Source organism: Agelaius phoeniceus, chromosome 14 (assembly GCF_051311805.1).
Source record: "Agelaius phoeniceus isolate bAgePho1 chromosome 14, bAgePho1.hap1, whole genome shotgun sequence".
NCBI lineage: Eukaryota > Metazoa > Chordata > Aves > Passeriformes > Icteridae > Agelaius > Agelaius phoeniceus.
Window position 1 is genome coordinate 12,864,365 of NC_135278.1, and position 5,049 is coordinate 12,869,413.

Genomic DNA, 5,049 nt, shown 5'->3' on the forward strand with positions numbered 1-5,049 from the left:
CGCCCCGCGGAGCGACAGAGGGCGGCAGGGAGGGAGGGAGGGGCTCCCCCTTGCCGCACAGCGCCCCCTGGCGGCCGCCGTGAGGGCGTGAGGGGGAGCCACTGCCGCTCGGCCTGTGCAGAACCAGCGGATCCTAAAATCACGGAACCGAGCGGGTGGAACAGACCTCGCGGTCACCGGGGCCAGCCCATGGCCCAACACCACCTGGTCAACCAGAGCGGGGCACCGAGTGCCGCCTTCAGTCTTTCCTTAAACACCTCCAGGGCCGTGACTCCATCACCTCCCCGGGCTGCCTGCCCTGCTCCAATATCCGATCACCCTTTTGGGAAAAAATTCTTCCTAACGTCCAACCTAAACCTCCCCTGGCGCAACTTAAGGCTTTGTCCCCTTGTCCTGTTGCTGGTTCCCTGTGAGAAGAGTCTGACCCCACCTGGGTCTTTTCCAGCCAAAGGATTCTGTGATAACAGCCAGGTGATAGAGAATTAAGATAGTCTACTAGACAAAATGACAAGAAGGTTTTAAACGTTTTTTTCTCATTAATTTCTGTAATGAATGCTTGAAACCGGCAGCAGGAATTAAATAATATAGTTCCTTCTTTGTTTTTCCTCATATTTTCCTTCCATAAATTTTCATCTATCTTCTGGTTGGTTTTGACCTCTCAACTAATTATGAGTAATCAACAGCAACTCCCAGAGGAAAGAGGCTTCCCCTTGAAACCTGCATTGCTTTTAATATTTGCTCAGTAATATATACCTGTTCCTGAGCCAAAACACTTAATCAATACATGTGACCGTGGCAGGCTGAGCATAAATTTAGGCTTCCCTGAGCATAAATTTAGGCTTCCCTCCACATTCTCTGCACTGACCTCCTGTCTCCCTCGCTCTTTGGCTCCCTAGCTCAGCTCTTTTTCTGACTTCTAACAAGCACAGAGTTTCCCAAAGCACTGACACAAACTGGAGTTCTCTGTCTATTCTCTTATTTTTGTAAAATAAGTAAAGGCTTAATGTATTGAGACAGATGCTGTTGTCAAATGGTCAACACAGAGGTGGTTGTGCACATGCAGGCAGGTACATGCACACCTGTCCTGCACATGCAGGTGACATCAGGCCACATCCTCCTCAAAAAATTCCCTTAAAAAAACATTATGCTTCTCAGCCAAACCAGAAGTGCTGGGATGACAGGAAGAAAACACACTGGAAATGCATGAGCAGTTCTGATTCTTTTTAAAAATAAGGAAGAATGAGCCTTGCATACACCTTAAGCTCTCAATGCTGAAGAATTTGAATAAATAATTAGTACAGAAAATTGCTGACTTTATTCATTGCACACTGTTTCTGCTCTGACAGCCAAACACAACAATAGCATCCAAGTAAGTAGGAGGGCCTCTAAATAATTAAAGTCAGTAATGATGTAACCTTAGCTGGGAAAGGCAGATGGCTCTGGAAACTGGAGAAAAATGCTATTGAAAAGCGTCTTGAATTGTTTATCAGTGTGTCACTCATGGCAGCTGCATGACTTCATGTTTTTAGGCAAAGGAAATTATGTCATTGCAGAATTAAAGAACATTCAAATAAAAGCCCAGTTTTGGTATTTAGTCAGGTCTTACACAATTATTAAAATTCAGCTTTACCACAGTGCTCTTGACCTTTCCACTCAAAACACACTTGTTTTTTGCATCAGAGGGGCTTCTCAGAGGTTGATAGAGCCCCTAGATCAGGGGGATTATAACCACAGGACCACAGTGACACAGACATGCCTGATTTGCCCTTGGTGACAAATGTAATAGTGGCTACTAAGGTGTTATCTAAGCACCAGGAAACCCCCTGGCCGAGACAGAGCCAGAACAAGGACTTGTTTCTGGTAGGGTTATGTTGGCTGCTGCCTCTGCAGGGTGTTGCTGGGGATGTGCAGTGTTTTCAGGCTGGCTGGCTGCTGTTATCTCTGCTGCTCGTAAAGATCAGCAAGAGGACAATTGGGTGTAACAGGGACAAAGTTTCCTGAGACAGAAGATAAAGGTCATAATTAGTGTTTGCAAGTGACCTGGCTGCTTTTTCCCCAGGTGCAGGCAGGGATGAGCACCAGGATGGCAGTGAGGGCTCATCTCACCTTGCCATAGAAGTGGGATGTGTTGGCCAGGAGGGACTGCAATGCCCAGCTCTGCAAGGAGCTGTTAAATCCTCAGACTTATATCTGATATTGTCCCGGGCCCAGTTTTCTCAGAACCAAACCCACATGAGGAAGAAGACGAGGTCATAGGTTAAAATCCTTAGGGATGGCAGACTCCTTGACATAGCAGATTGTACATGTGCCAAGATTGGCTAACATGAAATCATACACAATTGAATTGAATTGTTTTCTGACTTGCATGTCCTGCTCAACCATTCATCGATGCATTTCACACCCAAGTGAGCACAAACTGGTCCCAGTGTTTCCCCAGTACACCATGGCTGAGCCCCGTGCCCAGCAGCTGAAGGTCCTCCATGCCCTCTCTGATCCTGACCAGGTAATGAGAACTTTTATCTTCTTCAGCTTGGTAGCCCAGGGCCCAGGGCCTCTCCTGAATCAAGCTCATATATCAGCTTGTCCCAAGCACTCTGGTGTCAGCAGGACCATCTTACCAAAATCACCACTGTGTGGAAATTTCCTGGTCTTTTGCCATGGCCAGGCTGACTTCAAGCATAAAGGGTTGTGTCTTTTTGAGTGACTTTGCTGCTGCTTTCATAGTTCAGAGGCTCAGAAAGCACAGGAGTCCCTCTCTGTTTCTTGCTGGCTCATTCGCTGACACTGCTGATATTGGCAGATAGGTCTTGGCCTCACTAAATCTCTGTATATTCACTACAGATAGATACAGGATGGATTTGTAGCCTCTGCAGAATATCACCCATCTCCAGATTCATCTGGTCTCCTAGGGACATAAGGTTTTAAAGCAAAACTGTTTTCTATCATTGCATTAAAAAAATAAGAGTAAAAAGTATTTTTAGGGATAACTTGGAACTGATTCCATCCTGCAGCATAGACAGTGGGTGATCTCCTGAATCTCCTGATCTCCTGTCGCACTCTGTGCCCTCTGGGCACAGGGAGAAGCAAGAGGCAAAAGTGCTGGAAGAACTGCTGGTCCCAGTCTACCATAGGATGAAGGCAGTCAAAGTGAAACCCAAAACTTTTGGCTGAACCAAGAATTACACTGAGGTTTCCTGAATGGCATCCTGGGGCTTGGAGATGCTTCTCTGTATGACTTTGCTCCCTGGGGATACAGAGTTTGGTGAGAGTAGAAGAGACCTGTGTGGAACTGTGAATGGCATCAGTGGCCAGATAGAACAGGGCAAGTGCCTTTGATTCAAACTCCTGAGCACCAAGCCTGTGCTGGTCTGAGAGAGGCAGGGAAACAGGAAAAGCTGCATACCTTGAGCGCCATGTAGGAGCATCTGTCTTTGCCAACTTGTTTGACAAGCCATTGATGCAAATCATGATTTCTGGTTCTCTTTGTGAGAACTGCTCCTGCCCAGTGCTGAAAACCACTGTTGATGCATGGGCACCTTCCCTTGGCACCTGCCACCACAGCCATCACACAGTGTCACCTTGGTCCCTGTGCTGTCCCAGGGGGAGCCTGCTGGGAGGTTTGGTGTGTTGACAACTGTCTTGCACAGGCAGCTTTGTGTGAAGGGTAGTCACACAGGATGCAGAGTGCCCCCAAAATGGTGCAGAAATGCCAGGAGGGTCGCAGGAAGATGAGGAGGGGTAAGTATTGGCAAAGAGAGGAACCAGGGGAAACTGGAGGAGGGAGGATCCCAGCTAGCAAAACGCTATGAGGGAACTCAAATCATCCCGCAGGGGGTGTAGAAATGCACTAAGAAATGCAAACACAAAGATAACAGTAGAATGTGGTCCAACACCCACCTCCAGGTACTGGGGAATGGGAAATCTGCACTGGGAAATGGGAAATGCTGGGAAATGCTCTGAACTCAGCTCCCACAGAGTCTTCCCTGGGCACTCAGGTAACAACAGTGATGAAAAACCCATAAATAGCAAATCAGATCACAGAAAACACACTTGTCAAAAATGTATCAAGCAAAATGTTTCCTGAAGAAGGCGTGGCAGGGAAGAGAGATATGGCAAGGTTGTCTGTGGCTGTGTGTGTCAGATGTGGAAACAGACAGAGGCATTTGCCAGCTGCTGATGACTGAGTCACACTGCAAGCCCTGTGCCTGGGCTATTTACACCAGCAGCTATGAAACAGGTTTGTTTTCATGCAGGTTATGAGACTGATAGGGAATGGTGCTATAACACATGCCTTTCCTTTCTGGGAGCATGGGAAGTGCTCAGCACAAGGCATGCTGTAGGAAAGAAAACATCACATAACTGAAAAGCAGATCTGGAAAATATTTGCCCTGAATGGACTGGGCAGTCTTTTCCTGTTCTGATTAAGAGGGAAAGGTCCTCTGACTTATTTTTTCTGAAGGTTCATCAGGAGCTGTAGTGATAGGAAAAGGAGTAATGGGTACAAACTGAAAGAGGAGAGATTTAGTTTAGATATACAGAAGAAATTCTTTACTGTGAGGTACTGGAACAGGTTGCCCAGAGAAGTTATGGATGTCTCATCCCTGGCAGTGTCAAGGCCAAGTTGGATGAGGCATTGAGCAAACTAGTGAGAAGTGCCCCTGCTCTCTTCCTTATGGAGATGCACACCCATGCCTGGCAGTGCCCAGCAGGGTGTGCTTTATGCAACTGAAGGGATTACCTTGTTTTTCCTCTGCAAAGGCCAGATCCACCATGGGAAAATCCAGCAGTGAGGCTCCTTCCCATGGCTCAAAAGATGGGAAGAAGAGGTTTAATGTCCACTGGGAGGTTGGTGCCCTTTTGCTCCAAACAAGGTATGCCCAGTCTGGATCCTGCCTCCGTCCCACAGGTGTAGGGACACAGCACCTGGAGCTGAGCAGCAGTGACTGGCCCCTGCCCAGGAGGAGCCAGGACAGGCTGAGCAAAACTGGCAGTGCCTGGGGGGTTTCCCTGCTTCCAGAAGCAGAGCATCAAACTTTTCTGTTGGAAGTA